Source organism: Mauremys reevesii, linkage group 1 (assembly GCF_016161935.1).
Source record: "Mauremys reevesii isolate NIE-2019 linkage group 1, ASM1616193v1, whole genome shotgun sequence".
NCBI lineage: Eukaryota > Metazoa > Chordata > Testudines > Geoemydidae > Mauremys > Mauremys reevesii.
The window spans coordinates 50,764,324-50,787,406 of NC_052623.1; the positions used below are offsets into that span (position 1 = coordinate 50,764,324).

The 23,083-nt window shown below is 44.0% G+C and overlaps 1 long non-coding RNA gene across 1 annotated transcript in view; it reads left to right on the forward strand.

Annotated features, from left to right (window-relative positions):
- Positions 1–634: 634 nt before the first annotated feature.
- The window catches only part of LOC120392907, a 64,752-nt gene continuing 42,303 nt past the window's right edge, over positions 635–23,083 (forward strand). The window contains exons 1-2 of the long non-coding RNA XR_005591820.1: positions 635–755; positions 13,284–13,356. This is a non-coding gene — a long non-coding RNA (uncharacterized LOC120392907). The remainder of the gene's footprint in view (positions 756–13,283; positions 13,357–23,083) is intronic.

The following is a 23,083-nucleotide window of genomic DNA, read 5'->3' on the forward strand; positions in this document are numbered from 1 at the left end:
CTTCTAGTGGTCCCTGAAACAGTGTTGTCTACTGCAACTGTATCTCAAATCTCACAATACTGGCGTTTTTCTGTCTTTAAATCCCCAGCATCTGGAAACATGTTGTTGTTGTTGCATGAGACTCCCAGCCTTCATTTAAAAAAAGTTTTTAGCCCTCACACTTGCAGAGAAAAGCTTGAAAATGTGAACCCCCAAAGGCTCAAAAAACAGAAGGCAAACGAATGTTTCAAAATCTCACGAGTTTTAAGTCAATCTCCTAGTTATTGGGGGGGCAGCTGACTCAGCTTTCGGCTGCCTGGGGCTGGCAATGCTTCTGGAAGCGTTTGGGGACCCATGTGAATGCCACAGAGCCGGGCAACAGCCCTAGTTTAAAACTAGGACAGGCTTAGTAATAGCTGTTACTTTTTTTTTCTTTTTTCAATGCCGCCTAAAATCCATCCCTATGGGCTTTAGCCAGTCCTGAGGAAAACCAGCCTCCGAGGGGCAGCGCTGCCGGTGTGCCTGCAGAGGGCGCTGTGGCTCCTGCTGTGGCCGGCGGCTGGAGGCTGGGAGCTGGGAGGCAGCGGGCGCCGCGGGAGGAGGCTGCGCGCTGGGTGTATATATAGCGCCTGCCCGTGCCTGCATCTCCCCTTCGCTGTGGCTGGCCGGGTGCGATCCGAGGCTGTAGCAGGAGCCCTCGGCTGGGAGCGGGCGCGCTGGTCCCCCCCCGGCTTCCCTTTGTCCTGGAGGAGAAGGAGGCTGCACCGCGGACCCAGGTAGGGCTCGTGCATCCTTCCCTCCGCCCCAGCCCCCGGGAGATGCTCCCCGCGTGGCAGGGGCGGGCGGGGACTTCTCGGACCCGGCCACGCGGGTGCGGGTTTCTGCGTGTGCCCAATATCCTTCCAGCCACGGCTTTGCCTGCGCAAGTTTGTACCCCCTCAGTCAGCGGGGTCTCGTTCTCGGGGACCTGCCCCCGGGAGAGGGGGCTTTAGGACTCTACATCCATGGTCCTCTGCAGCACAGGACCTGCTCTCCCCCCCCCCCCAGGCTAACAGCGCAAGGCTGAGCAGACCCCCCCCCCCAAACAAAACCAACCTCGCCACTGCGTGCTTTTGTGACTAGCGCGATCCGCCCCCGGCCAGCCGCGCAGGTAGCATCTTCTCCAGCCCTGGGAAATATACAGACTTCCACTCCCACCCCCAGTGGCACAAGGCACCTTAGCACCCCCCCCAAGCCCCACACAACTCCTGCTCCCCACCGAGAAAGGGTCACACGTTGCTAATAACTGTCTAGTGTCACCTCATGAGGCATTTCTAGCCGTCTGGGGCTGGGACAGGTACTGCAGCATCTTGGGCGGCTACTGGTCCTCGGAGTGCTGCTCATGTCACTTACACGGGTTGAAGGGGGAAGCTGGGCTGCGTTATGGGCATATGATGAGGCAAAGTTAGCTGGTTAGTGTCCTAGAGGCTCAGGGTGAGGTGAAAGCTGCATCTGAAGAAATTCCAAGTCCAGGCGTTCACTGCCTCCTTCACCTACCTCGCTGTGCTTAGGTTGAGCAAGCACATCTGGCCTGTGAGACCTCAGTGAGTGACCAGAAGGCTGATGCATCAGCCCAAACTTTGAATCTTCTCCGCGCTCCGGTTACATAGACATAAGCACATTTTTAAAAATCTTTCTTCAAGATGGCACTTCCCTGTTGGATCTCTGACAGGCATTGCTGTTAAGGGGCTAGATTTTTGTTTTCGGTTTGTGTAGTGCTTTGTTCATTGAGTCCACTGAGCATTTGTTTTCATTTTGCATAGAATCACTCTCGAGCGATCTTGGGATATGTGCTTGAGCCTTCCCTGGAAGGAGATTATTTATTTTTTTTGTTTTAATCCTTGGATGTTTGTATAGTAAAAGTTAATACAGAAGAAAATGCATAGAAAATAACTTTAAATATGCCAAATGTTACTACTATATTTTAAATACGAATGTAATTCTCTTTGAATCATATAGAAACAAAAAAAAATCTGTAGACTGTCTGAATATTGATAGAGCTATTAAGTTGCTGTTCTGTCCATTGACCCTTTGGTTGCTGTTGCAGTGTTATGTCTATATGCCCCACCACAGCAGGCCCCACATCATGCTGAGGAGCGTGGGGGGCAGTCCTTTAGCAGTTCACCCTTCAAGTATGCACCCATGGAATCCAGCCCTAGAGCTGGAGATCTGGCAGCCAAGGCAAAATGAGCTATAATTGACTAGTATCCAACACCGGTTTTGACAACTTTATGTTTGTCTTTTCGTTGTTTAAATTTGAGTGACACATTGCACAATGTAAACACAACATTTAAACAAAACTGGTCCAAATGGTCCAAGCAAAACAAACAGGCAACAAACAAGACGACAAACTAAAATGGACCCTTATTAACAACTACATGCTCCTTAACGTTCCTACCAATTCCTGTATCCTCATTGCCTCATGCTGGCAGGCCCCTTCCACTGATTCAATGTCACCAGGATTTACTGTATGTTGAGTGAAGAGTTCTAAGGAATCTAATGAATGAAATAGTTAAGGTGCCATTTACCTCTATATAACAGCATCCGGATGAAGACCAAAGGTTTCCTGGTTGTGCTCACTTTTAACAACAACAACACTTCTGGGTGCCTACTGACGAGTGCAGAGCACCCACAGCTCTTGGATTCAGTGGAGCTGACCTAATTTACTTCTGGGTCAGATCATCACCTGTGTGGTGGTCAGACTTCCTTAGCAGCACCTAGTTACTTTCTTTAAGAGTATAAACAATAGTAGCTACTGTGGATTATAAACTGGCATCTATCTTCAGTCATGGGGGAAATAGATGACAAAATCATTAAAGATAGAGGACCTGACTCTGCAATCCCTACTCAGACAAAACACCCATAACTACAGAATAAAGTCATAGTTAATCATCCCCCTACATTAGTATAACATGGTAGGGACCAGTGTAATTTGCTAGGGGCAAACCACTGAGGCTCTTGTCACTTATTGTCTGACTTTAAATTATTTAAATGTATATAAACAACTTACTTTGAACAATACACTGTTTTTGCTACTGTTAGAAATATTTCCTGCTATTAGTGTAAAGTATTTGTACACACATAAGTATACTTTGCAACACATGGGTATACAATTGTTACAAAGAAACCTGGTAGCAACTCCATAATTAAAACTGCATTTTGAAATAGGGCCTAAATTCCTGTTCTTTGTCTAAATGTAGGTGGTCACTTGGCATGAGACTTCACACAAGGTTAGGTTTTATGTCCTTCAGGTTTTCTGGTAGACTTTAGTTTGGTTTCTGTACATTAACTTTGAATATTTTGCCTTGCATTTGGGCTATCTGAATCTTCCTTGATAGGCTAGCTTTTTCATTGTTGACCAATGTCTCTATAGAACCATTGCTTACCAATACAGCACTTGGGAGAAAGATGGATCCTGACTAGATTTGGTGCAAAGGGGTGGGTTTTATTTTTTTAAAAATGTGGGGTTTAGGATCACTTTAGCTATTATTCACGTATAGCAACACGTTTACATTCCGTGCATGTGAATCTGATTGATGGGGTCTGGGTGTACAGAAACACGACTTGTCATTTTACTTTACAGCAGGCATTCCCCTATGGTAAAGCTTCCTAAATGTCTTGTATTCATTGTTTTATTAATGGTGGTTGTGGAGACTTTCATAATAAAAGTTCTTCTTCTCTTCCCCCCACCCCCACCCCCACCCCCAGCAAGAGCTACATTTCTGAAGCAATGTAGTATTGCACATAACACCAGAACTATAGGGTAGCATTAATACAATATTGCCAAAAGAGCTAGCCGATATAACTTACTATTGGTGGAAGCAATAGTTTGTTTAGGTTAAATAGCATTTGCCATAACATACTAGAGTTAGGAACAGTTCTTGTAGCAGTCACCCTAGTGCACCCCTGTGGTCAGATTGGTGCTGCACGTGAGCCCCTGCCTTGTTTGTATCACAGGTGATGGAAAACTAAGTCCAAGAAGTCCTTTCTAATATTAAAAAGCACCCTCATCAGTGGGTATCATTTTTAACAGAAAAAGACAACATGAAAACAAAACAAAAGCCTCAGTCAGCTGCTCCACCAGAAACTCTGCCTCTGGGTTAATCAGTTTTACGCATTGTCCCTCTAGCCATGGCGCGCACACTCAGGCTAAATTCTCTGCTTGGATCTTAGGCCTCTGCTAAGTGATCAGCCAAATGCCACTCTTCTCCTGACAGTGCTGAGCAACTTCCAAGTAGCTCCCAGGAGGTCGCATGCCCAGTTGGTTCTTCTGGGCTGCTTTGGGCCCTTGCTTGGGAGACTTTTCAAAGCTGTTAAACTCTTGGAAAAACAAAGGCTGCAATACCAAGGTTTGGGTGCATGATCCAGGTGTGGGTATGGGGGAAGAGAAGTGACTTTTTTGCCACTTTTTTGGATTCTCTGGACTCTGTGCTGCCCTAAGTTATTATGCCTAGATTGGCCCTTTCAGAGTGGCCCTTTGGCAGCCATTGTATCAGCCAAGGGCTGCCTGAGTACAGAGATTCTCGTCCATGGCACACCTTGACATGCCCACTATGCCAAGGGCTGAGTGGGAGCATCTTGTTGGAGCTCTTTCTACCATCTGAGATTCCTCCAGTCTGGGCAATCCTCATTTTGCTGTTTTAAACTGACTTTACAGCCCCTTTTTAACTGCCAGGGCAATACAAAGGGGCTGGAACAGATCTGAGGAGCTTTATATTTTATGATTTAAAAAACAAACAAACAAACCCAGCACAGCAATACTATAATGGCATTAGCAGGTGCTGTTATGCCACAAGTAGAGGTGAAAGCTAAAGAGAAAAATGACAATTCAGGGCATCGTAACAGATCTATACAGCCTTGGCAGGATTTGCTGATGCCAACATTTCAGAATCATTATGATGGGTTGTGCAGAGGGAATGTTTACTGGTATCTTGAGCTTTAGATAAGAATTCTAAAGACCTGCTCACCAGATACTTTCACTCTGTACAAGACCTTCAAGTAGTGACCCTATGGGTGCTCACAAGAATGGCCATACTGGGTCAGACCATCTAGCCCACTATCCTTTCTTCCAACAGTGGCCAATGCCAGGTGCTTCAGAGGGAATGAACAGAACAAGTGATCCACCCCCTGTTGCCCACTCCCAGCTTCTGGGACACCAAGCAGAGGGTAGGGACACCATCCTTGCCCATCTTGGCTAATAGCTATTGATGAACGTATCCTCAATTTCATCTGCATTTTTGTTGCTCAGTCACCCAGTTTAGTGAGATCCCTCTAATTCTTTGTGGTCTGCTTCATACTTAACTATCTTGAATAGTTTTGTATCATCCGCAGATTTTGCTTCCTCACTGTTTGCCTCTTTTTCAAGATCATTCTTACAGTTAAGAAGTTTTTCCTGAGATTTAATCTAAATATGCTGTTCTGTAGTTTGAACCCATTGCTTCTTATCCTGCCTTCTGTGGCAAGGGAAGAACTTTTCTCCATCTTTTTTTATGGCAGCCTTTCAAGTCTTTAAAGACTATCATCTCTCTTCTCCCTCCCTCCATCTCATCTTTTCCAAACTAAGCATACTCACTTCCTTCAGCCTTTGCTCATGGGTTGCATTCCATCCCTTTGATCATCTTTGTCACTCACCTGTGGATGCTTTGCAGTTTCTTTACATCTTTCCTATACATTGGACATGGTACTCCAGCCTCAGTTGGAGTAGAGCAGTACTATCACTTCCCATGACTTGCAGGCTATGCCTCTGGTAATGCAACCTAAAATTGCATTTGCATTGCCTTATTATTATTATTATTTATTATATTTTTTTTGCAATAGCATCACATTGCTGACTCATGTTGAAATTGTGATCTACCACAACTCCCAGATCCTTCTCAGCAGTGCTGCTGCCAAGCTGGTTATCCCTCATTCTGTATTTATTTTCTTTCCGAAGTGTGGCACCTTATATTTGTCTTTGTTGAATTTCATTTTTGTATATAGCCCAGTTCTCCAATTTATCAAGATTCCTTTGAATTTTAGCTCCATCCTCCAAAATGTTAGCAATTCCCCCTCCCCTGCCCCTTCCTCCCCAGGTTTATCTGCAAATTTGATCAGTCTGCTCTCTCTTCCTACATCCAGGCCATTAATCAAAATGTTAAACTCAGGACCAAGAACAGATCCTTGTGGACCCCACTTGAGACCTCCTTCCAAACTGACATCAGTCCATTAATAGTTACTCTTTGTTTGCAGTTGTTTAACCAATTACTTATCCACTTAATCGTAGTTCCGCCAAGCCTGCATTTCTCCAGCTTACTTACCAGAATGTCATGTGGGACCGTGTCAAAAGCCTGGCTGAAATCCAGGTATATTATGCCATCACATTTTCCACCTATCCACCAAACCAGATACCCTGTCAAAGAAGGAAATCAGGCTCGTTTGGCATGATTTGGTCTTATTAGATCCATGCTGGCTGCTAATGATTAGCCCTTCATCCTCCAGGTATTTGCAAATGGAATGTTTTTTACATTGCTCTAGTAGCTTCCCAGGTATTGAAATTTAGACTGACTGGTCTATAGTTCCCTGGCTCCTTCTCTTTCCCCCTTTTTAAAGATAGGCACTACATTAGCCCTTCTCCACTCTGTTGGCAAATATTATTGCCAGTGGCTCCAAGATTTCTTCAGCTAATTCCTTCAGTACCTCTGAATAGCATCAGGCCTTACTGACTTGAATTCATTCAGATTTGTCAAAGAGCTGATGTGGTGTTTACTTATCCTGATGTGCATCCCTGCCCATTTATTTTCTATGATAACTTTGCTAGTCCGGTCACATGTTGTTTTTTTTTGTGAGAAGACTGAAGCAAAGTCAGCATTGAGCAGCTCTGCCTTCCTAGAATCTTCCATTATCCACTAACCTTCCTCACTGAGCGTGGACCAACACCATCCCTGATCTTTCTATTTTGTCTGATATATTTGAAGAATCCCTTCGTATTGTCACTGAAACATTCCTTGCCAGTTGTAACTTATTCTTTGCCTTGGCTTCTTGACTTTTGTTCCTACATGCTCGTGCTGTTCCCATGTATACTTCCTTTGTGACATGCCACAACTTCCATTACCTGTATGTGTCCCTTTTGGGTTTTAGGTAGCTAAAAAGCTCCTTGTGCAGCCACATTGGCTTCCTGTGGCTCTTATCTATCTTCTGTGTGGGAATAGTTTGATGATGTAATACTAGAGGCTCAACTTTTAGGAACTGCCAGCCCACTTTGATTCTTCCTAATGGCATGCACCTCATATTGGAGATTTTTAGGTGGCAGTGCCCGTTCAGCTCATATATGCTTCCTTCACATCTTCATGCCCTGTACTGAGGATATATAGAGCCCCAGGCACTAGCTTCCTCCAGGCCCCAGGGGTGCTCCCTGCCCCAGGCCCTGCTCTACCCACACTTTCTCCCCACCTTTTTCAAAAAGTGGTCCTCCTCCTCCTCCCCCAGTTCCAGTGCCACTGATGCATCCCAAAGTCATTGCTCATTCTATGAGCTCATGCTCCATATCCGTGGCCCTGCTAAAGCCCACCCCCAGCAATAGTGGGGGTCCTGGGCCGCACACCACCCCCACCCCAGCACCTGAGGTGCCCTCCTACCCTCCCCCTAAGTTTTAGTCAGGGACATAGAGTACAAGTTATGGACAGGTCACAGGCTGTGAATTTTTGTTTATTGCTCGTGACCTGTCCATGACTTCTACTAAATACCATGACTTAAACGTAGCCTTGATCATTGATTTAACATAGTACGTAGATGCTGATCTGTATATAGCCTGGTCCTACACAACGGTGGCTCTTAAGCTTTATTTCCTAGATGAGCTATGTTTGCATGCATGCAAACATAAGATCCGGTGTACAGTGTAATTGGTTTAGTCTAACTGGAAAAAGAAATGTAACTAAAAATGATGCAGGCTTCATCTTCCAGCTCTCATTGATCAAAGTCCTGTTATATCAAATGAGAACAGCGCAAGCTCACAGACTATGAGGTGACACAGCAGAGTTTATGGCCCAATTTGGTAGCATTTACTCCTGTAAATTGACTCTCTTGATTTCAAGAGGCTGTGATACTGATACTGTACTGGAAAATAGAAGCCTTAAAGCCCAGTTCTTGGGACGCTCAGACCTGCACTCGGAGCAGGACCCAAGTGGGTGTGGCGGGGCAAAGGTGGCTCAATCCCACTTCCATGAATCCCCAGTTCTGTTGCTAGCCAGAGGCTGGGTCATCTCCAGCATAAGTTAGAGCAGCCTTAAGGTAAAACCTATCAGACTGAAACCATAACTTTAGAGTCTGATGAACCCAGAACAACGATTGTTAAATGCTCAGCTTTTTTTAAACATCAACTCACAGAAAATCTGCACTGTTTGTTCCTCTGATACAATAGCAATGTCCCTGGAATTTTAGAGAAGCCACAAGCAATATGTCTATTACATAACAAATTGAAGCTACTCTAATCTATGCCTGGCTGCCTATGACCCCAAGCAGTTGTTCTAGCAACTAGGAATAGCTCTAGAGTGAAGAGATGTCATAGCTACACTCCCAATGCTGAGGCTGCAGGGATAAGATAGAGGAGAGTTAAAAAATTTATTAAGATTTTAAAATAAAAAAGGTACAGAGTTTAAGCATAGACGTTTCTGGTGATCAGGGACTAATGTTCAGATTATCAAGGGTGCGAAGTTCGGTTTAAGATCGGATGGTGTAATGAATACATAATCTGCAGGGATAGAATGGGGCAGAGTTGCTACGCTGCAGGAGAGTCCCTGCCAGACAGGTCTGCTGGATTTATAGTCCCTTTCTGCTAGAAGAGGGGCTGTAGTGGACACTGTACGCTTAGAGTGCTGTTTTGCTGCTCAGGACAGCACATACTTTTGTCGTCTGTCTCTTAAGCTCCAGCCTTTACTCACAGACTCAGACTGAGACCATGAGGAAATCTTATGACTTTGTCCATTTGCTTGTGTGGTAGTTGGAAAATGAACTGGAAATCAATTAACACACATGAGTAAAGAGATTGGTACCAGTCTGTCTGAGAATTCAAAGTTGTTGCCATTTTTGGGCCAGATTTCTCCATTGTCTTGCCTTTTCTGTAATACTTTGGCACCTACTAAAATGGAGGTAAAATGTTCCCACCTGTGGGAGCAAAGAATTCTACCTTAGTAGCACCTGACAGTGGGGTTCAGGCAATGGAGTTTCAGCCCTCTAAATGTAATTACTGTCATGAGATCCACATATATCTCAGGACATGCAGGGAGGCATAGTCCTCTAGATAGCTGCCTCTGTCACCTATTCTACCATGGTAACTTGGCTGTTTGTCATCATGTCATTGGCTGCTTCCCCAGGCACTTGTGCTGTAGCAGCCACAAAGGCCACATGGTAGGAGTTAATACAGCTTGGAGTGTCATTCATTCCTGACTGTGTCTCCATGTTGTATGTAGGGATGTATAATGCAAAGGGTTGCTGCTCCCAGGCTCCAGTGACAAATTTGGGTGTGAGTCTGACTCTGAGCTCAGGTGGAGGGGGATCCTACCGTGCAGGTAGTTGTCTTCCTCCCCAGTGGGTTCTGCACAGAGCCCAAAAGAACAGAAAGGAGACAGTGAATGGGGATAATCTGATATTTGGATCTTAGGATGTTTCCCTTAATTAATATAACAGCCATATAATGGCTGACGAAGCTAAATAATACTGTTTAATAAGCCCTTGTAAAATGAAGCCAAAATGCTAGAAAGGAAACACTGCCAGAGTCTGTATCATGGATGTAAGCATAGGAGAAGTGGGCTCAGACAGGAGTGGGTGGGAAGAAGTGAGTTGACTTTAGTGTCTGTCCTTTTCCAAACACAATGTGGACGGATCTTCTCCTGCATAATAACTAATCTGCCACTACATTGATTTCTGGACAACCCACTCAGTTTAAACTTTGACTTTGAGTATAAATCCATTAGCTGAAAGGAGTATATCCCTAATTTTGCTTTTAAAACAATTTTTTTAACTATAAAAAAAAATCCCCACTGGGATGGTTTGAGGGAGGGATGGATGTAACTGTGTATAAAGAGACCCATCTAATTAAATCAGTGTAGAAATGGATAGATTGGTGAATGAGGCAGAAAATACAACTTAATGTAGTTTGGGGAAAAAATTTATACTTCCCACAGTACCTTGTGTGATGGGGAATGGAAGGTGGAAAATAATAGTCCATATCTGGACTCTTGAGTTAACACACAGAAGGCGAAATCCAGGCCTTACTGAAATTATTGGAAGTTTTGCCCCTAACTTTAGTGGGGACAGGATCAGGGCTGGCACCAGTGCAGCAAGCAGGTGCTTGAGGTGGCACATCCGGCTCTTTGATGGCAATTCGATGGTGGGTCCGTCAGTCCCTTTCAGAGGGAAGGACTTGCCACCAAATTGCTGCCAAAGAATGAAGCGGCGGTGGTTAGAGCTACTGCTGAAGTGCTGCCAATAGCAGGATGTTTTATTTATTTATCTTCCCGCCCCCTCCCCACCCCCCCACTTGGGGTGGCAAAAACGCTGGAGCCAGCCCTGGACAGGATTTTTATCTATAGTGCTTGGGTGGATTTTACTACAAAAGGTGACTACAGGGGAGAAATGAGTGAATAAGACGTACTAAGACAATACATACAAAAAAGATAAATGCCATAGTGCTAACATATGTACAGTTAAAATCCCAAATCCTCAGACACTAATCCAAATTGTTTGCTCTCAGAGCCAAAACTATAGCTATGGGGCACTAGCTGTGCCTCGAATGTCACCCTTTCCATTGGAGGGGCTCATTTTTATAAGTGACCTGTCCTCCATTTTTAATTCCTGATTCAAACACACATTGCAACTCATGTACATGCAGAAATAAATATTTTAATACCACATGAAGGGAAGAGAAATGGTAAATTCTGAGACAGCACCTGCTTTGCTGTCCAGTTGGTGTATTCTGAATTTAGAAAATAAATCTTTCCTTTGAGGCTGCTGGGCCAGGAGCCATTTTAGCTCTCCTTGTCACAATGTTTGTGTGTAACTAAATGCATAACTTCAACAGGCTAGAAAAATATAATTTCAATCAGTCTACAGCAACAGGGCATGTACTGAAATAGGAGGAAAAATACACAACATGGGTTGAAACTACTAATCAGAAGGAGGAGAGAGATACAGCCACCCATCGGGGCCAACTCCATGGGTGCTATTGGGCTCAAGCACCCACTGGAAAAAAAAATAGGGGGTGCTTAGCGCACACACCAGGCCGGATTAATCTTTTGTGGGCCCCAGTGCCCAGACCAGCCACCTCCCCACCCCCGCTGCACTCTGATGGCCCACACCCACTTGGCATCTTCCCCCTGAGACTCCACCCATGCACTCTGTCACAAGGCCGCACTGCCTCTTGGCCTCTTCCTCCCAAGGCCTCACCCACTGCGTGCAGGAACACCCACTGGCAAAACCAAAAGTCAGCGCCTGTGCAACCACCAGTCTCAAAGTTCTGCTTTAAAGGTGCAGCATGTATGTTTTTGCCAAATGTAAAGGGCCAGTCCATTTCCCCCACGAAGGCATGCTAGGAAAAAGTACCTATAAAATGGCAAGTCAGTAGAGAATGGGTAGTGACTGAGAGTTCGTATGGAGGGGACTGCTTCTCTTTATGTCACTACCAGATAACAAGGAGAAAATCTTTTTTGAAAAAGAGGGAAAACAGCAGCTGATGGAGTGATATGAACCCTAATTTATTAGTTTTATGTAATGATCCAGCCAAGGCTACCTGGTGTGCAGTTTTCCAGAACCTTTTACATAGAATGGGTCTCCAGCCTCAAGCAGTCTACTGGAGGGACCTATGAAAGTCCCTCATCCCAGGAATTCCTTCCCCTCTGAATCAGCCCAGTAGCAGGGGTAGGGTGACACCTCCAAGCCTTTGCTGCTGTCCCCTTTCCCTCCCGCCTCCAAACCCCAGGACACGTTGGGATTTTCTTTCACGATTCTCTTCCCCAGTCTCCTGTGTGAAGTTTTGGACCCTGGTCTGTGTAGGCCTCTCCTTTGTCCAACTCCTACTTTACTTCTTGCTTCTCTTTTCATCTCTGAATATCTCCCTTGCTTCCTTTAAATGTTCTGTTTGTTTTTGTTACAATTTTCTTTCTTGTTCTTCCACACTTCACCTGTCTTCTCCCTAAAATCTAGCATTCACTTGAAAGGGCTTTAAAATGTTCCCCCCCACCCCCACTGTTTTCTGCCCCTTCTCTATCTGCTTTCCCTTCCCAGTTCCTCCTCTTCCTGCCCCAGTTATAGTTACCCATTTCTTTACTGCTCTCTTCTCCTTTCTTCATGAATTCTTTTCCTTCTGCTTACTTCCCTAGCTGGCCTTGTCTACTCTGCTTTCCCTAATTGCATTTACTCCTCCCTGCCTACGTTCTCCAATTTCTCTGCTGGGGCCTATGGAGTCTCCTCTAGTACTGAGCTCCTGAGTGGTATAGTAGAAAGAGAGAGCCTGAAGCATGGTCTTGGTGCAAGCTCTGCAGACGCTAAGTCCTGTTCTGTGCCTCTGAAGCACCAGCCACTGTCTGAAAACAGGACACTGGACTACGTGGACCATTCACCTGACCCACTATGGCCATTCTTATGCTTTGTATTTAGTCACCAGAGGCCCTTGCCATGAATGAGTGCCCCCCTCCCAACAAAATGTGACAAAGGGACAAGTGTTAGCCTGACACTTGAAAAATCACCCAAATCCAAACAACTCTGCACCCCTGAAATAAAATATTCCCCAAAGAAACCTGAGAGACAAGGTGGGTGAGGAAATATCCTTTATTGGACCAACATCTTTGTGAAAGAGACAAGCTTTCAAGCTTGCACAGAGCTCCTCTTCAGAAATATGTCAACTTTAGTACTAATCTTCCCCCCAGTTCAATTGATGTACTCCTAAGTGATAATACCCAAAGACATAGCTAGTTTATTAATTGACTGTGAAGATTGTTGTAAGCAGGGTTGACAGAAGAACAGTGTGAACATTTGGAGCTCTTGGTTCACAAGGGCTGTACCTCCCAGTATGTGTGGTGGGGTGTTTTTTGTTTTGTTTTGTTTTAAACATGAACCCATTTGTCTATGAACTAATTGCAGGAAACTAAGAAATAAGCACAATCAGAAGTAAAGGTTGTTTTGACAGGTTTAATCTTAAGCAAGATGTTTACAAAACAAAATAGGATGCAGCATGTGTGTACTCTTGACAACCTATTTGTTTGATTCTAAAGCCCCTTTTCTCCTTTTTTAAAAAGGTTTCCAGCGTTGGATTGTCTTCTAGGGCAAATTGTCACCAATGGCAGTAAAACTTGTTTTCCAGCATTCTGGGTGAGTTTTTGTTTTCTGTGTTGATTGATTCTATAATTACATTTGAATCTAAAAACATTTTTTGAACAGTATCTTTCATTTTTGTACCAAATCTGCTATTCACGGTGGGGAAGAATGGGGAACTTTTCAACAATTCTTGTAAACAGTACAGTAGTTAAAAGAGGTGACTTGAAAGCATAATTAAAAGTGAGACTTTTATACCAGGGGAAACTGTCAAGCATAAACAGAAATAAACATTCACAATATTTCTTACTGTGTTTGGCAGTTATACTATATTGATAGTGAAGACTATATTTATGTCCAAACCAAGCTTTGCTCCTTCACTACATAGTTTCTCTTCTAGTTTGATTCTTGTAACAGAGTGCACTTACCTCTCGTGAGTTTTCTGCTGGGGATGAGTGAACCGGTGCGCGCTCTCCTGGCTCCTGGTGCCCCTTGTTGGCTGTTAACTCGTCAAGTGGGTCTTCAGTGGCTCAGCCCTCCCAGCTAGGTCACACGCATTCTAAACCTATGCAGGAACCCCTTCCAGGGTAAAAGGTCCAACAGGGCCTGTGCCCTTGGTTATGTCTGCAGCTGTCTTTGGGCTCAGTTGGCAGCCCCAGCTGGACTAGCTCTAAGCTCAGTGGTTTGAGGATTGGCCTTGAGGGGGACATGTAGGGATCTGGGGCAAAAATTTGTCTGGGGATTGGTCCTGCTTTGAGCAGGGGGTTGGACTAGATGACCTCCTGAGGTCCCTTCCAACCCTGATATTCTATACCCTCGCCCTGTTATAGAGCAGTGCCCCCCCAGGGCTTTTCCATGGAGAATTTTTTTGTCCTCTACAGTTCTCACTGACTCAGCCCTCCAGCCAGGTCACATCTCACATTCAGGCCCCTTCTGGGGGTAACGGAGTTCAACAAATGGTTGGGCCTCTCTAGGGTCTACAGCCCCAGCCCTGAGCCCTTGAAACACCAGCCTTATGCTTGGGATTCTAAATGAAACTTGTCCCCTTCTTCGGGCTTTGGCCACCCTGTCAGTGGCTGGGGGCAGGGGCCAGGCCCACCCACTACTCTGGGTCCCAACCCAGGGACCCTACAAATAGCAGCCACATGCTGTTTCCTTTAACTCAGTTGCTGCTGCTATTGCCTGGGTCACTTCCCACGTAGCCCCTTCCTCTTCACCCTTACTTCAGGGTTGAAGTTCTCTGTCTGTTCCCTGATTGAGCAGATTCTTTCCCAGTTTCCTCACCAGGAGACTCTCACAGCCAAAAGAAATCTGACGTTCAACAAGGACAAGTGCAAAGTCCTGCACTTAGTGCACAGGATTCTTCTGTCCTGCTACAGACTAGGGACCAAGTGGCTAGGCAGCAGTTCTGCAAAAAAGGACTTAGGGGTTACAGTGGACGAGAAGCTGGATCTGAGTTGACAGTGTGCCCTTGTTGCCAAGAAGGCTAAAGGCATTTTGGGCTATATAAGTAGGGACGTTGGCAGCAGATTGAGGGACGTGATCATTCCCCTCTATTCGACACTGGTGAGGCCTCATCTGGAGTACTGTGTCCAGTTTTGGGCCCCACACTACAAGAAGGATGTGGAAAAATTGGAAAGAGTCCAGCGGAGGGCAACAAAAATGATTAGGGGGCTGGAGCCCATGACTTATGAGGAGAGGCTGAGGGAACTGGGATTGTTTAGTCTGCAGAAGAGAAGAATGAGGGGGGATTTGATAGCTGCTTTCAACTACGTGAAAGGGGGTTCCAAAGACGATGGATCTAGACTGTTCTCAGTGGTACCTGATGACAGAACAAGGAGTAATGGTCTCAAGTTGCAGTGGAGGAGGTTTAGGTTGGATATTAGGAAAAACTTTTTCACTAGTAGGGTGGTGAAGCACTGGAATGGGTTACCTAGGGAGGAGGTGGAATCTCCTTCCTTAGAGGTTTTTAAGGTCAGGCTTGACAAAGCCCTGGCAGGGATAATTTAGTTGGGTTTGGTCCTGCTTTGAGCAGGGGGTTGGACTAGATGACCTCCTGAGGTCCCTTCCAACCCTGATATTCTATCATTCTAACTTTAGTGTGAAGAGAAGGTCTTCAATTAGACTTGCATGTGTATATTTGAGAAAATGGCAGGATACTGCATGCGAATGGGAGCTCGCCATGGTTTGGACCTGGAATTTGGCCCGTGATTATAACTTTGCTACAGAGCCAAAGGGAAGATGCACTTAACTGCATTAGGGAGGGGAAAACAGAAAAAAGTGCAGGTAAAATATACTGCCTTTTGTATAAATGTTCTTGTCTTTCCCAGTTTGCTTCAGTAGTCTTCAATGTTTGGCTGAATATGATGAGGTCCATAGCAGTACCACGGTAGATAGAACTGCACAATTAACTTTGTTTTTAATTTTTTTATAAATAAACAGCCGAGGGATTAGTTTCTCCAGTTGTCCCCTTCTAAATGCCATAATTAAGATGTTCCCTCTCATTAATAAAGTCCTCTAAGTTTCATTGTTAACAGGCATCAAATGGTTTCATTAATTTAATGCATTTGGTTCCATTTTTATGAATTAAGCTGGTGGTGGTATTTAAAGTATGGCATTTGAAAAGCTGAATCTGAAGTTTGATTCCTCTCAGAATGATTAAACTACGAGGATGATTATTTGACCAAAGAGTACCAGCTGAAAGTCTGAGGAATCTTTTAAATGAATTTGCTACATGTAATGAGATTTTCAGGAATATTCAGCTTGTGAAAACCCTTTGAGTACTTCAGTGATTTTTTTTTTTAAGAAGAAAATTGCAAAATTAATAGAGGGCAAATAGAGCAACAGATATCAGGGAGTGCCTCAGAACATGAATGCTTTCTCAAAATCTAGAAAAGTGGACATTTCGTTTAGGAGACTGAGTTATCGGTCTTCTAAAATGCATTGTTTCAAGGGGAGCAGGACCAAAGTGCGTATATGAAGGAATAAAATGGCACTTATTTTTCTGTGTTGATCTTAGAGAATTGTGTGGTAGGGTAATGGGTTCCTTTGTATTTCCCAGATCCTGAAAGTCCTATTTGGACAACAGCATAATTCAAGAAGTCTGTGTATCAAAACCAGGATTTTTTTTCTTGTCAATGGTTTAAAGAAATACGGTCTTGTTTTAACAATCGAATTTTATTACAATACACGACTGACACAACTGCAAATAATAGGAAGAAACTTGAAACATCACCAAAGAAATATGATGGGATTAGAACAGTATTTTTATTTTTTTTTAAGTACACCTCTACCCCTGATATAACGCAACCTGATATAACACAAATCTGGATATAATGCGGTGAAGCAGCACTTGGGGGAGGGGAGTGGGGCTGCGCACTCTGGTGGATCAAAGCAAGTTCGATATAACGCGGTTTCACCTATAACACGGTAAGATTTTTTTGGCTCCCGAGGACAGCGTTGTATCGGGGTAGAAGTGTAATAGGTTGTTATGGTGCTTGCATACAAGGATTTGGGTCAAATGTTTAACACTGTTCCTGTATCTTTGTATAATTAGCTGGTAGAATGAGTCAAAGATGAATGGCTTTTTGATACTGTTGCAATTAAAAGCAGATACTCCAGTAAGCAATCTGATAACACTTTACAGAGTCATCCTGTTAGTTAATGCTGGATTACAGTGGAAATCCTATTGAAGTATTTACAGCACCATCGTTATGTCAGATGGATTAATCACGATTAAATTTATTGCATTAAATACCACAGGAATTAATAATATCTGGGTCTTTATATCCTGGAACATTATCATCCATTATCATCATCATCTAAAAGGGAACATTATCATCCAGTCTGACCTCCTGCATAATGCAGGCCAAAGGAACTCACCCAATAATTTCTGCATCAAGCCCATCACTTCTGTTTGAGCCATAGCATATTTTTTTAGAAAGATATCCAATCTTTAAATCAAGACTGCAAATGATGGAGAGTCAACCATGTCCCTAGGTTAGTTGTTTCAGTTTTTAAAAAAAAAAAAATGAAAATTGCTCCTTATTTCTAGTGTGAATTTTTCTGTCTTCAGCTTCCAACCACTGCATCACACTGTTCCTTTTTTTTCTGCTAGATTAAAGAGCTGTTTACTGTTAGAAGTAAATGATTGGTTGTCGATTACCCATTTACAATGACTTTTTGCAGTCTATCAGCTAACCCAGTTTTCAATCCATTTAATATGGGCTACACCGATTTGGCATAGTGCAGTTTTTTAATCAGAATGTCACATGAAACTAAGGGCATGCCTACACTTAAAAGCCACAGTGCTACAGCTATAGTGTTTCAGTGTAGGCACTACCTATGCCGATGGTAGGGGTTCTCCCATCAGCATAGGTAATCCACTTCACTGAGAGGCCATTGCTAGATTGGAATTCTTCCATCAACCTAGCACTGTCAATACAGGGGTTAGCTTGGCATTGCTACATCTCTGAGATGTGGATTTTTCCTGAGAGACATAGCTATGCTGATGTAAGTTCCCAGGGTAGACCAGTACTTAGTCAAATGCTTTCCTGAAGTGTAAGTATATTTATATCCATACAGTTACCTTCCTACTTCAAAGTGATACCAGTCATTGTAGTTAACAAATTTCTAATGAAATAGGTTTAGCTTGACATTTTTAAAAACAAAGAAAGTTATTCAAACAGTCCTGGCCATGTTGGTGAAAATGTCATAGTTAGCTCCATAGTATACAGTCGAATTTTATACTTTTTGACATTGGAATGCTGTTGCTAGCCATTGAGAGCTTGATTCTGCAGACTTCTGAGTCCATATGGCCTTTTGCAAGCCTGAGGTCATTACTGTGCTGCCATATAGCTGTAGTTGAGAACAGACAATGCACATTTAATGAAGTGGAGGTCTCCGTGTGTTGGCTTTGGAGATAACTTTCTACGGCAGCTGGTCCTTGAGACAGAAAGGACAATAGCCAGGGTCAAAAGGTGATATCTCTTTCCAGCAATAGGTTGTGCAAAAGAAACTTAAAACAATTGAAGAAGATCCTTCTACTAGTAACCCAAATTCTTAATAAAAAATACCCAAAGAGCCAAAAACAGCAGTCACCTAGGCTTAGATCCTCAAAGATATTTAGGTGCATGTTTCCCATTGAAATGAATGAGAGTTAAGCGCCTAAATAATTTCTAGGGCCCAGATCATCAAAGGTAACTTCCCACACTCTTTGAAACAAGTTAAGGCATGTCTGAGGTGACTTGTCAATATGCTATGCCCCTTTCTCTCTTTCACCTGAATCTTGACTGCTACTGGTGCTATGTCCCCTGGCGTAGTTTAGTCATGGTAAGTGATTGTAGGGAGCTGTGAATAAAGAAAATGGATTTGGTGTGGGTGGCCACATGTGAATGCCTGAGCCACAATCACACTATCAAGGTTTTTATACCATACTCATCACCATGGTATCTGAGTGCCTCTCATCTCTTTGTGCAGAAGAATTGCAGAGTGGCCTTCTGTGGCAGTTTGGAGGGATCAGGATAGGGATAGCCATCTTCCCTGTTTCACATGCACAGGGTAAATGATTGTGCTGTTTCTAGGGTATAGCAAAATAGATAGATTTTGGTCTCTACAGAGCGGTAGCAGATTTGTAAACTCTTTGGGTCAAGGACTATCTTTGTTCTGTATTTGTATAGCACCTAGCACAATGCGATCCTGATTCTTGACTAGAGCTCTATGATGGGGTATACAAACCCCACACTGGACACCAAGGGATTAAGGAGCTGCTCTGGGCTCAGTCAGCTTTGCCCCATCACACCTGCGAGGCATGCACAGGCTGGAGGAGGAGTTAAAAGTACTCCTGGGGGAATTCTGCTCCACTGTGCACATGCAGAATTCATGTTCTCTTTAGATTTTTTTTGCTCCACAGAAAATACATTCTGCCAGAGAGGCACTGCAATTATGCCTTTTATGGTGCCAGAACAGAGAGCAGGACAGCGTGGGGCACATGGAGCTGTTGGCGTGTGTGTCACAAATGGGGCGGGGGGAACAGACTGGGTTGGGGATGAATGGGAGTGGGGTGCAGAGACACATGGATACAGGGGACATGGGTGGAGGGGGGCTGAGTGATAGTGCAAGGACACATGGGGTTGGGGGAAGGAGGGGTGGCTGAATAGGGTGCAGGGACACATGGGGAGGGGATGCTGAGTGGGGGTGCAGGGGCACAGGTGCTGAAGTGCCTGACTGAATGGGAGAGGCTAGGGGTCAGCCAGGGTTTGCATGGGTGAGGCTCCCCAACTTCCTAACAAACCCTCCTCCCCCCCGCACCCAACCTCCTGTTCCATACTTCTCCTACCCGCACCCAACAACCCTCTGGGTTCACTCCCAGGTTACTTCCCAGCAATTACTTCCCTCTCCCTCAGCTCCTCGGTTACCCCTGACTCCCCCAAGCCTTTGCACTGCTTCTGAGGGATGCAGGAAATATGATTCTGTATTGTGGTTTAAACGAATTATTACTCAGTGTTCTGTATTAATATGCCTCGTAAGGAATCTATTTGTCAAAAAAAATAAATAAAAATCCTGAGTCGTTTTTTTTGTTGTCTGTATTGTTAGACATACTTGCTGTCAGATATTTTGAAATAAATTACTAATATAATTGAAACTGGCATGATTATATTATATGATTTTGACAAATTAAATATTCAGAATTGTGCAGAATTTTAAAATATTGTGCGCAGAATTTCCCCAGGAGTAGAAAAGGGAGCAAAACCGCTCACTGGAGGGGAGACCAAGGAAGGGAACTGGTCTCCAACCCTCAACTCCTAAGGAAAGGGCCAAGGAAAGGCAGGAGCTTTCTTGACAACCACTGCCTGAGGGAAGGAGGGCCTGATCCTGAATCACCCTGGAAGGGAATCATTCCTTGCTGTTTTACTAACTTGGTGCACTGGGTTACCTCCCCTTGCTTTTTGTTTACAAACTACCCCAGAGGGGGAGAGATTTTTAAATGACCTGGCCAGTAGCACTGGAACACTTTTTAATAGTGGGGGTGGTGAAAGCCAGCCCTCTTACCCCTGTCCATGCCCCCCTCCAGAGTTGGGGCTTGGAGCAGGGCCATGTCTCCAGGAGGGGGGACCCAGATAAGGGTGAAGGGGCAAGTAGCTGGGGCCAGCAGCTGGGGCCCTGTGCAAAACCTGGGGGTGCTACAGCACCCCCACACCCCTAGTTTCTTCACCTATGGACCTGGCAAGAGGGCCAAGTCACAGGAAGAGGCAGGCCACTGCAGAGGCGGAGCAACCAGTGGCAACAGATCCTAGCAGAGAGAGAGAACTGCCAAGCCACATCCAACCACGAGTTGGTGCTGGCGGTGAGCTGATCCCCTCACAAGCTTTTATACGCTATTGCGATATAAAATGAGGAGTGTAGGCTGGATGTGACAAGATACCATAAGCTTGCAATGACATAATAGAAGGCATAGCTTCATAAACTCCTGGAAAAGCCCCCCAATTCAAAGTTACTTGCAAAAGATCTTTGGACATGTTAATTTATTGGTAGCACCTTTCTGGATTGCAAAATGAAGCTTGACCTTGGCTGCAAAGTAAAGATGCATAAAGGCATTTTAGGTTTATTTTTCATGATTAATGATGCAAAAGTCAATTTTATGGTAAAATAGACAAATGAGATGTCAGGAAGCATTTGATTGTGAATACATCGCCTCAAGATGTTAGCATGATTTGTGTCTTAGCTAAAACAAAACACACCATTTCTTTTATCTGCATTGTAAAATGAAACCAATACAGGAAAGTAGACTCCAGTTCTTATATATTTATATGGTTTGATTATTGAAATCTGTCTAATTTGGTGTGTGTGTGTGTGTGTGTGTGTGTGTGTGTGTAGGCTTGCAAGGATTAGATTATCAGTAAATGTCGGTAAGCATTGATTTCACTGTACATACACAAACTGAAAACATATTTCCATTAAAAAAATAAAAAATTACAGTTAGGCAAAGTAAGAAAAATGCTCCTTGAGTGAGTTTGATTTCAGGATATTTACTTTGTATATTTTGATGTGGTGTTGAGAATTTGTTTTAGCTGCTCTAAAGCTTGAACTTTTTTAAATCAATGTCTGTGAATAACCCTCCTCTTGTCCATAATTTCCTGCACCTGTCAACATTTTAAATTGATAAAAACAAAACGCTTAAAACCCATAATTTTGCTCAACTGTGAAAATGTACTTTAATTAAAAATTGAAAAAATGTTTAAATGAACATTGATATTATCTTCTGAAATTATAAACATCAGATTCTACTAGGCCTAAATATGTAAAACTTTTCCTTTATTCCGCCCCAACCCCTGGCATTTAGGTATAGTCTGTGGCCATGTTTTCAGTCAAGGCAGCCTTTTCCTTCCCCGAAGCTGCTCACACACGTATCAGTTTCTCTCCATCTTCTTCCCTCATTCCTTCTGAAGTAACTGGCTCCAGCCACTGTTGGAAGACACTGGACTGGATGGACCATTGGCCATACTAAATCAGACCATTCTTCTATTCTTCATATTGCTCAGGAAACTAACTTTGTAACTATCAATAGCTTACTGTGCTACAGTGAAGCAAAGATCAAAAGGATAGTTCAAAGGCTGCATCTGCTCATATCAAGAAAAGCTGCAACAACCTTTCCTCTGAATGTCAGAGAAATACTGGTGGCCTCTTCTGGAGCTTCTGACAAAACTATTCTACAGGTCATCCAGGAGAGTGGCTCTCTTGAAAAGGGGGAGGAGGGTAACTTACACTTCCCTTTGGAGAAGAAGGATGTTGCTGAAATTACATTAACGATGGTTGCTATTGACACACTGGGTATGTCTTCACAGCAAAGAAAAACCTGCCGCTAGCCTGTGCCAGCTCACTTGGGCTCGTGGGGCTGTTTCACTGCTGTGTAGACTTCTGGACTCAGGCTGGAGCCCAAGCTCTGGGACTCTCCCATCTTGCAGGGTCCTAGAGTCTGGGCTCCATCCCAAGCCTGGAAGCCTACACAGCAATGAAACAGCCCCACAGCCTGAGCCTGAGCCGGTTAGCAGGCCAGGCCAGCCGCGGGTGTCTAGTTGCTAGTAGATGTACACTCAGAGGGTAGCTGCTCAGCACTTGAGGAATTTTGGATCTGGACCTCAACTTCATGGATGGAGCCCATGTTTTAGAGATAGCAAAACCTTCAGTGAATATGATATATACAGATAATTAACTCTTATAATGATGTTAATAGTGGCAGCCACTGAAGCATTTATTATCATAAATGCCTCGCTTAATGGGATTTCCTGACTTCTAGTGTAAATTGTAATTTTATTAAAAAAAAATCTTCTTTAGTGGCTCACTTCTATTGTCTTGTCCTTTCTATTTAGTTTGTCCTGGTCTGTTATATCTCTTACTTATGCTCTGTATTAGTCTTCAAAATAAGACTGAACTCCCTAATATAAAGCAGTGTGACTGGAGTCTTGTGATATGTGATGCCTTTCCTTCTGATCTGTACAGTGGCAGGGAATGCAGCTTGGATGAGGAAAAAGTCACTTAGGCTCTCTCAGTGAACTAGTTTGGGATTCTTAGCTATGGGGTATTGCACTGAAGCCATGTGAGTGTCAGATAACATGTGGTTAAAGCCCACCAATTCCCCCCACACACGCTGTGACTGCACCCACAGTTTTGTGTGATTTTGACACACAAAGAAATTAAAACAATTCAATATCAGATTTGCTTTGAAAATTCATTTGAACACAAAGTGCAACTCAAGTATATTGTGAAAAAGGTCACCCCATACCTG